Here is an 11,535-nt window from a genome sequence, read left to right as displayed (position 1 = left end):
TAACTTAAAATGATGATAAATATCATATTTTTGACTCCACAAATCAATATTTTTATTAAATTATTTAAGTAAAATCAAATTATTCTATAATCAATTTTTATAACTAAAATATTTAATGGTAATCAGTGCAATATTAATATTAAATATTCTCGAGAAGTTCCTCTATAAAATCTATAAATTCTTATATTATACTTTCCATGTTGAGTAAAAGAATATAAGTATAATCTATATCCAGCTCTAAAAAAAGAAATTATTATAAGTATAATTATTCTTCACCAAGATCATCTAACTAATCTATTAATTAAACTAATTTCTCCTATTAAATTTAATGATGGAGGAGCTGCTATATTTGAAGATATTAATAAAAATCATCACAATCTTATTGAAGGTATAAAATTTATTATCCCTTTATTAATAAATATTCTTTCGTCTATTTAATCGTTCATAATTAATATTAGATAAACAAAATATTCCAGAAGAACATAATCCATGACCAATTATTAAAATATAAGAACCTAAAAATCCTCAATAATTTATTGTTATCAATCCCCCAATTACTAATCTTATATGAGCTACAGAAGAATAAGCAATTAAAGATTTTATATCAATTTGACAAAAACATTTTAATCTAATAAAAAATCCTCCAATTAATCTTATTACTACTCAAATATATCTTCATCTTAAATTTATTTTTTGTAAAATTATTAATATTCGTAATAATCCATATCCCCCTAACTTTAATATAATTGCAGCTAAAATTATTGAGCCAGAAATAGGAGCTTCAACATGAGCTTTTGGTAATCATAAATGAACAAAATATATAGGTATTTTTACTAAAAAAGCAAAAATTAATCTTAAATATAATATAATTAAAATTATAATCATAAAATTTTATTATATATATAATTATAAAATTTATTTCCTTATAAATATAAAAAATTCCTATTAATAAAGGCAAAGAAGCAAATAATGTATAAAATAAAAGATATATACCAGCTTGAATTCGCTCAGGTTGATACCCTCATCCAATAATTAATATTAAAGTAGGAATTAATCTTCCCTCAAAAAATAAATAAAATAAAAATAAATTTATAGTTCTAAAAGTTAAATATAATATTAATATTAAAAAAATAATATTAAATAAAAATAAATTTTAAAAAAATTATTTTTATTTAATCTTTCTCTAGCTATAATTATTAAAAATGTAATTCAGATTCTTAATAAAATTAACCCATATGAAATTATGTCACAACCTAATATATAACTTAAATTAAAAAAATTTATAATAGAAACTCTTATATTTATAAATATAAACATTATAAATATAAATATAAACTGAACCATTCAAAATATATTATATTTTAAACATATTGGTATTATAAAAATTATTATTATTAAATATTTTATCATTAAATTAAATTAAAACTTTGAAAATAATCATTCCCATGAGTTCGAATTATTGAAACTAAAATTGATAAACCTAAAGCCCCTTCACAAACTGAAAAAACTAAAAAAACCATTAACATATATATATTATAATCAACTATTATTAAATATAATAATATAAAAAAAAAAAATTCTTAAAACAATAAATTCTAATCTTATTAAAACAATTAATAAATGTTTTTGTTTTGAAACAAAAATTATATTTCCAATAAAAAATATAATAATAATTAAACTTATATTTATCATTTGTTTTTATAGTTTTAAAAAAAAACTTTGGTCTTGTAAACCAAAAATAAGATTTTTCTTTAAAAACTTCAAAGAAAAAGATTATCTTTATCTATAATCTCCAAAATTATTATTTTTAAAAAAACTATTCTTTGAAATTATAAAAATTTTTTTATCTAATTTAATTATATTTATTTCTTTTTTTATATTTTTTACTAATAACCCTTTATCAATAGGATTATTTATTTTAATTCAAACTTTATTAACTTGTATTTTATCTGGAATAATAATCAATACTTATTGATTCTCATATATTTTATTCTTAATTTTTTAGGAGGTTTATTAGTTCTATTCATTTATGTTTCAAGAATTGCTTCTAATGAATTATTTAAAATTTCAATCTTTAATAAAATTTTTATAATATTAGGAATTATTTTTTATTTATATTATCATTTTATTTTAAAAATAATTTATTTTGAATAAATTTATATTTTAATGATGAAATATTAAATTTTTTTAATTTATTTATATTTTCAAATAATGAATATAATTTTAATTTAACAAAATTATATAATGAACAAACTTATTTTTTAATAATAATATTAATTATTTATCTATTTATTACTCTTATTGCAGTAGTAAAAATTACAAATATTTTTTTTGGACCTTTACGTTCAATTATATAATTTTAATTACTAATGATAAATTTATTTAAACCAATTCGAAAATTCATCCTATTATAAAAATTATTAATGGATCTTTAATTGATTTACCTTCTCCATCTAATATTTCTTCATGATGAAATTTTGGATCTTTATTAGCTTTATGTTTAATAATTCAAATTATTACAGGATTATTTTTAACTATATATTACTCAGCAAATATTGATATTTCTTTTTATAGAGTAAATTATATTTGTCGAAATGTTAACTATGGGTGATTAATTCGTACTTTACATGCTAATGGAGCATCTTTTTTTTTTATTTGTATTTATTTACATATTGGACGAGGAATTTATTATGAATCTTTCAATTTAAAATTAACTTGACTAGTGGGAGTAATTATTTTTATTTTTACTAATAGCTACAGCTTTTATAGGTTATGTTTTACCTTGAGGTCAAATATCTTTTTGAGGGGCTACAGTAATTACTAATTTATTATCTGCAATTCCATATTTAGGAAATATATTAGTAAATTGAATTTGAGGAGGATTTGCTGTTGATAATGCAACTTTAACTCGATTTTATACATTCATTTCTTATTTCCATTTATTATTTTAATATTAACTATAATTCATTATTATTTCTTCACCAAACTGGATCTAATAACCCTTTAGGAATTAATAGAAATTTAGATAAAATTCCATTTCACCCATTTTTTACTTTTAAAGATTTAATTGGATTTATTGTATTAATTTTTTTTTTATCTTTATTAACTTTAACAAATCCATATTTATTAGGAGATCCTGATAATTTTAATTCCAGCTAATCCTTTAATTACCCCAATTCATATTCAACCAGAATGATATTTTTTATTTGCTTATGCAATTTTACGATCAATCCCTAATAAATTAGGAGGTGTAATTGCTTTAGTTTTATCCATTTTAATTTTAATTATTCTACCATTTACTTTTAATAAAAAAAATTCAAGGTATTCAATTCTATCCTTTAAATCAAATTTTATTTTGATTTTTAATTATTACTATTATTTTATTAACTTGAATTGGATCACGACCAGTAGAAATACCTTATATTATTACAGGACAAATTTTAACTTTAATTTATTTTTCTTATTTTATTATTAACCCAATTTAAATAAATTTTGAGATAAATTAATTTTTTACTAATTAATGAGCTTGTTTAAGCATTTGTTTTGAAAACTTAAGAAAGAATAAATATTCTATTAATTTATACTAAATTTATTTTATTAATTTAATAATATTTTTAAACCTAAAAAAAATAATAAATAATTTAAAGAAATAGGTAAATATCTTTTTCAACATAAATATATTAATTTATCATAACGATAACGAGGTAAAGTACCACGAACTCAAATAAAAAAAAAAGAAATAAATACTAACTTCAAATAAAATAATAAATTTAATTCATAACCTCCTATATTAAAAATAATAAATAATATTCTTATAAATAAAATTCTTGAATATTCAGCTAAAAAAATTAAAGCAAATCCCCCTCTTCTATATTCAATATTAAATCCTGAAACTAATTCTCTTTCCCCTTCTGCAAAATCAAATGGAGTTCGATTAGTTTCAGCTAATATCGAAGAAAATAAACATAATCTTAATGGAATTATTATAAAAATAAATCAATTTAAAAATTGATATTCTCTAAATTTAATTAAATTTAAATCTATAATTATAATAATTCTTGATATTAAAATTAAAGATAATCTAACTTCATAAGAAATTGTCTGAGCAACTGCTCGTAAACCTCCTAATAACGAATAATTTCTATTTGAAGATCAACCAGCAATAATAAAGTATAAACCCCAACTCTTGTGCAAGATAAAAAAAATAATAAACCTAAATTAAACATAATTATATTAAATAAATAGGGAATCACTATTCAAATAATTAATGATAATATAAATCTAATAATAGGAGAAAAATAATAAGAAAAATAATTTGAATAATTTAAATATACTTGTTCTTTTGAAAATAATTTAATAGCATCAGAAAAAGGTTGTAAAATTCCTATAATTCCTAATTTATTAGGTCCTTTACGAATTTGAATATATCCTAAAACTTTTCGTTCTAATAAAGTTAAAAAAGCAACCCCAATTAAAACCCCAATTAATAAAAATAAACCCCCAATTATAATATTAATAACATCAATTATTATCAATACTATCTATATAATAAATTATATATAAATGAATTCTAAAATCATTACATTTTTCTGCCAAAATAGTTTATATAAATATTAATAATATTCTTAAAATTAAATTATTTATAATATTTGATCCTTTCGTACTAAAATATTTTTTTTTTTATTAAAAGATAGAAACCAACCTGGCTCACACCGGTTTGAACTCAGATCATGTAAGATTTTAATGATCGAACAGATCAAAATTTTAAACTTTTGCATTTAAATTTTATCTTAATCCAACATCGAGGTCGCAACCTTTTTTTTTATTTGTACTAAAAAAAAAATTACGCTGTTATCCCTAAGGTAATTTTTTCTTATAATCATAATTTATGGATCATTTATTCAATTATTTATGTTTATTTTTTTAAAAAAAAGTTATTTTAATTTTTCTATCACCCCAATAAAATAATTACAATTATTTAAATTTATTATTATATATTAAATATTAAAAAATTATAATTATAAAACTCTATAGGGTCTTCTCGTCTTTTTAAATTATTTTAACTTTTTAATAAAAAATTAATTTCAATTTTTAATTTAGAGACAGTTTATATTTCATCAAATCTTTCATACAAGTCTTCAATTAAAAGACTAATTATTATGCTACCTTTGTACAGTCAATATACTGCAGCCTTTAATTTTTTAAATCAGTGGGCAGATTAGACTTTAAATTATTAATCAAAAAGACATGTTTTTGATAAACAAGTGAATATAAAAATTTGCCGAATTCCTTTAAATTAATTTTAATTTAAATTTAATATGTAAAAATTTAATATACTAATTTTATCATTATTTCTAATTTTTTTCTGTTATAAATTATATTTTTATAAAAATTTAAATATAATTTTAAATTTTATTTTTTCTTTTTAAAATTTTTTATAATAAATTTTATTTTATAAACAATATAAATTTTAAAAATTTTAAATTTAATTTAATATATATATATATATATATATATATATATATATATATTATAAAAATTTAAATTAAAGCTTATCCCTTAATATATTTAATTTTAAAAATTTTTTAATTAAATAAAAAATTAAAAAATATTTTAAATTTAAAATTAAATTTTTTTCTAAAAAAACTAGATATATTTAAAAACGATTAACATTTCATTTCAAATTAATTATTTAAAATAATTATTCAACATTAAATTTTTTAATTAATTAACTCTTTTAAATTCGAGATTTTTTTAACTAATAAATATTTTTTAATAAACTCTGATACACAAGATACAATAATTAAAATTTACTTTTTAATTAATTAATTTTTCAAATTTATTTCAAATTTCTTTTTCAATACTATTTTATTATAAATAATTATATTTTTTCTCTAAAAAATACTTTAACATCCCCCAATATTAAAAATTTTTTTATTAAATATAATTTTTTTAATTTTTCCCCTCAAATTAATTATTTATTATAATATCTTTTCAATGTAAATGAAATACTTTATTCAAGCTCTAATTTGATCATTCTAGAAACACTTTCCAGTACCTCTACTTTGTTACGACTTATTTCAATTTTTAAATGAAAGTGACGGGCAATATGTACATATTTCAATTATTAATCATTTTAACAAACTAATTAAAATTACATTTAAATCCACCTTCAATTTTATATTAAAAAATTTATTTTCGTTTAAATAAATTTATTGTAATCCATCTTAATCTTAATTATAATCTGCATCTTGATCTGAATTAATTTATATTTAAAATTTTAAAATATTATTTTTATATAAAAATATTTTTTTAACAATGATATACAAAATTTTTTATTAAGTAAATTTATTCGTGGATTATCAATTACTAGACAGATTCCTCTAAATGAACTAAAATACCGCCATTTTATTTAAGTTTCAATATTTATTATTTACTATTTTAGTATTTAAAATTAAATTTTTAATAATAGGGTATCTAATCCTAGTTTATAATAAAATTTACTAAATCATAATTTTTATATAAATTTTAATTAAATTAAAATTTCACCTTATAATTTAATATTTTTTAAAATAATATTATTATTTATTATTTACTGAATTAATTTAATTTAACTTTTGTTTAACCGCAACTGCTGGCACAAAATTAGTTATTAATTTTTTTATTACTAAATCTTAATTTCTTAAATTTTTAATATTAATTACTACAAAACATTATTAATTATTTTTAAAATAATTAAAATTATTCACTAAAATTTATATGTAAAATAAATTAAAAATAAATTATTTAAAATATAAAATTTTATCTATTATTATAAAATTTTATATAGAATTTTTTTTTTTTTTTTTATAAATTAAATTTTTAATTGTATATATTTATATATATATAATAATAAATTTAATTAATATATATATATAAATTAACATTAATTATTAAATTTTTAATATTTCTATTTCTCCTATTTTTATAATATCCATATTGAAAATTAAAATATATAATAAACAATTATTAATTAATTAAAAAAAAAATATTATAAATATAATATTAATTAAATAATAATTTATTAATTTTAAAAGTAATAATATATTAAATTATTTAATATAATATTTAAATTAATAATTAATAAATTAATTTATATATATATATATATTTATAAATACACACGTATATATTTGAATATCTTTTATTTTTTTTTTATTTAAATATAAATTTTATTTAACTATATATATTAACCATATTTAATATTTTTTATATTAAATATTATAAAATTTAAAAATAAGCTAAAATAAGCTTTTGGGTTCATACCCCAAATATAAAGGAAATCCCTTTTTTTTAAAAATAAAGTGCCTGATAAAAGGATTATTCTGATAGGATAAATTATGTAATTTTTTACCTTTATTATATTTTATAGAATTAAACTATATCTAATAATTTCAAAAATTATTGTGCATCTTACACTAAAATATAATTTTTATATAGTGAATTTAAATTCGTCTTTAGAATATTTTATTCTTATTTTTTATTTTATTAATTAATAATTCAAATAAAATATTTTTCTTATTTATTTTATTTTTCAGAACTATAATTTCTATTTCATCAAATTCATGATTAGGATGTTGAATTGGTTTAGAAATTAATTTACTTAGATTTATCCCCTTAATCTCTTCCCCCAATAATTTATTAAATTCAGAAGCTTCCTTAAAATATTTTCTAACCCAATCTATTGCATCAATTAATTTTTTATTTTCTATTTTATTAAATTTATTTTTTATAAAAATATTTATTAATGATTTTTTATCGATTATTATAAATTCCGCAATATTAATAAAAATAGGTTCTGTTCCTTTTCATTTTTGATTTCCTAATATTATAGAAGGATTATCATGATTTAATAGATTTATTTTAATAACATGACAAAAAATTTCACCAATAATTTTATTATCTTATAATATAAATTTTAATTTTTTAATTTTTATTATAATTTTTAATGTTATAATTGGAGCTATAGGAAGATTTAATCAAACTTCTTTACGTAAATTAATAGCTTTTTCTTCAATTAATAACATTGGTTGATTAATTTCAGCTTTATTAATTAGAGAAAATTTATGATTAATATATTTTTTATTTTATTCAATATTTTTATTTATTTCATGTTTTTTATTTTATATTACCAATATTTTTTATATAAATCAATTATTTAATTTTAATTATAATTTCTTAATTAAATTTTCAATTATAATTAATTTTTTATCATTAGGAGGATTACCTCCATTTTTAGGATTTTTTCCTAAATGAATTATTATTAATTTTTTAATTAATAATAATCTTATTATTATTAATTTTTTTTTTATTATAAGTAGATTAGTAATATTATTTATTTATATTCGAATTATTTACTTTTCATTTATATTTTTTTCTTTAAAATTAAAATGAATTAAAATTTTTATTAAAAATAATTTATTTTTTTTAATTTATTTTTTTAATTTTCTTTCTTTATTAGGTATAATTATTAGAACTTTATTTTTTATTTAATTTAAGGTTTTAAGTTAAATAAACTAATAATCTTCAAAATTATTTATAAAGAAATTCTTTAAGCCTTAAATTAATTTATCAAGTTTTAATAATTTTATTATACCTTAAAATTTGCAATTTTAAATCATATTTGAATATAAAACTTAATAAAAGAGAAATTTCTCGTTAATAAATTTACAATTTATCGCTTATATACTCAGCCATTTTATTAGCGAAAATGACTTTTTTCAACAAATCATAAAGATATTGGAACTTTATATTTTATTTTTGGAATTTGAGCAGGAATAGTTGGAACATCTCTTAGTATTTTAATTCGAATAGAATTAGGAAATCCAGGATCATTAATTGGAGATGATCAAATTTATAATACTATTGTTACAGCTCATGCTTTTATTATAATTTTTTTTATAGTTATACCTATTATAATCGGGGGATTTGGAAATTGACTAGTTCCATTAATATTAGGAGCTCCTGATATAGCTTTCCCCCGAATAAATAATATAAGATTTTGACTTTTACCTCCATCATTAATTTTATTAATTTCAAGAAGAATTGTAGAAAATGGAGCAGGGACAGGATGAACTGTTTACCCCCCTTTATCATCTAATATTGCTCATGGAGGTTCCTCTGTTGATTTAGCTATCTTTTCTTTACATTTAGCTGGAATTTCCTCAATTTTAGGAGCAATTAATTTTATTACAACTATTATTAATATACGAATTAATAATATATCATTCGATCAATTACCCTTATTTGTTTGAGCCGTAGGTATTACAGCTTTATTATTACTTTTATCTTTACCAGTTTTAGCTGGAGCTATCACTATATTATTAACTGATCGAAATTTAAATACATCATTTTTTGATCCTGCAGGAGGAGGTGATCCTATTTTATATCAACATTTATTTTGATTTTTTGGACATCCTGAAGTATATATATTTTAATTTTACCCGGATTTGGAATAATTTCTCATATTATTTCTCAAGAAAGTGGAAAAAAGGAAACTTTTGGATGTTTAGGAATAATTTATGCTATAATAGCAATTGGATTGCTAGGATTTATTGTATGAGCTCATCATATATTTACAGTAGGAATAGATATTGATACTCGAGCATATTTTACTTCAGCTACTATAATCATTGCAGTTCCAACTGGAATTAAAATTTTTAGTTGATTGGCAACTTTACATGGAACACAAATTAATTATAGTCCTTCAATATTATGAAGTTTAGGATTTATTTTCTTATTCACAGTAGGAGGATTAACAGGTGTAGTTTTAGCTAATTCCTCAATTGATATTACTCTTCATGATACTTATTATGTAGTAGCCCATTTTCATTATGTTTTATCTATAGGAGCTGTATTCGCTATTCTAGGAGGTTTTGTTCATTGATATTCCCTATTTACCGGATTATTATTAAATCCCTATTTATTAAAAATTCAATTTATTTCCATATTTATTGGTGTTAATTTAACATTTTTTCCTCAACATTTTTTAGGATTAGCTGGTATACCCCGTCGTTATTCTGATTATCCAGATAATTTTATATCATGAAATATTATTTCTTCATTTGGTTCATATATTTCATTATTTTCCATAATTTTAATTATTATTATTATTTGAGAATCAATAATTAACCAACGAATAATTCTATTTTCATTAAATATACCATCCTCTATTGAATGATATCAAAATTTACCTCCTTCTGAACATTCTTATAATGAACTTCCTATTTTAAGAAATTTCTAATATGGCAGATTATATGTAATGGATTTAAACCCCATTTATAAAGGAATATCCTTTTTTTAGAAATGGCAACCTGATCTAATTTAAATTATCAAAATAGAGCTTCCCCATTAATAGAACAAATTATTTTTTTCCATGACCATACATTAATTATTTTAATTATAATTACAATTTTAGTAGCATATTTAATAATAAATTTATTTTTCAATAATTATATTAATCGATTTTTATTAGAAAGTCAAATAATTGAATTAATTTGAACTATTTTACCAGCTATTACTTTAATTTTTATTGCACTTCCATCATTACGATTATTATATCTTTTAGATGAACTTAATAATCCTTTAATTACATTAAAATCAATTGGACATCAATGATATTGAAGATATGAATATTCTGATTTTAATAATATTGAATTTGATTCATATATAATTCAATCTAATGAAAATTTAAATAATTTTCGACTTTTAGATGTTGATAATCGTATTATTTTACCTATAAATAATCAAATTCGTATTTTAGTTACAGCTACAGACGTAATTCACTCGTGAACAATTCCGTCATTAGGAGTAAAAATTGACGCTAATCCAGGACGATTAAATCAAACTAGATTTTTTATTAATCGTCCTGGAATTTATTATGGTCAATGTTCTGAAATTTGTGGAGCAAATCATAGTTTTATACCTATTGTTATTGAAAGAATCCCTATAAAAAACTTTATTAATTGAATTAATAATTATTCATTAGATGACTGAAAGCAAGTACTGGTCTCTTAAACCATTTTATAGTAAATTAGCATTTACTTCTAATGATAAAGAATTAGTTAATAAATAACATAAATATGTCAAATTTAAATTATTACTTTTTGTAATATTCTTTTATTCCTCAAATAATACCTATCAATTGAATAATTTCATTATTATTTTTTATTTCTATTTTTATTAGTTTTATAATTATAAATTATTTTATTTTTAATTATAAAAATAATTTTAATTTTAAAAAAATTAATAAAAATAATTTAAAAAAAAAATTTTGAAAATGATAAATAATCTTTTCTCAATCTTTGATCCTTCAACAAATTTATTTAATTTCCCATTTAATTGAATTAGAACATTTATTGGATTATTATTTATTCCTTTTTCTTTCTGATTTTTTCCTAATCGTCATTATTTATTATGAAATTTTATTTCAAATAAACTTCATAATGAATTTAAAACTTTATTAGGACCAAATAGAATTAATGGATCAACTTTTAT

At 18.0% G+C, this 11,535-nt stretch overlaps 1 pseudogene across 1 annotated transcript; it reads left to right on the top strand.

Moving 5' to 3' along the window:
• Window positions 1-331: 331 nt before the first annotated feature.
• LOC146526344 (cytochrome c oxidase subunit 1 pseudogene) lies at window positions 332-11,020 on the top strand (annotated as a pseudogene). The gene is made up of 2 exons (XR_014879427.1): window positions 332-388; window positions 8,745-11,020. The product of XR_014879427.1 is annotated as a cytochrome c oxidase subunit 1 pseudogene (transcript).
• The last annotated feature ends 515 nt before the right edge of the window (window positions 11,021-11,535 follow it).

Source organism: Heliconius melpomene, unplaced genomic scaffold, assembly GCF_056956725.1.
Source record: "Heliconius melpomene rosina isolate 202511_hmr_F unplaced genomic scaffold, ASM5695672v1 ptg000075l, whole genome shotgun sequence".
Classification (NCBI taxonomy): Eukaryota; Metazoa; Arthropoda; class Insecta; order Lepidoptera; family Nymphalidae; genus Heliconius; species Heliconius melpomene.
The sequence above is the reverse complement of the archived record's forward strand: the minus strand, read 5'-3'. Positions and strand labels throughout refer to the sequence as shown.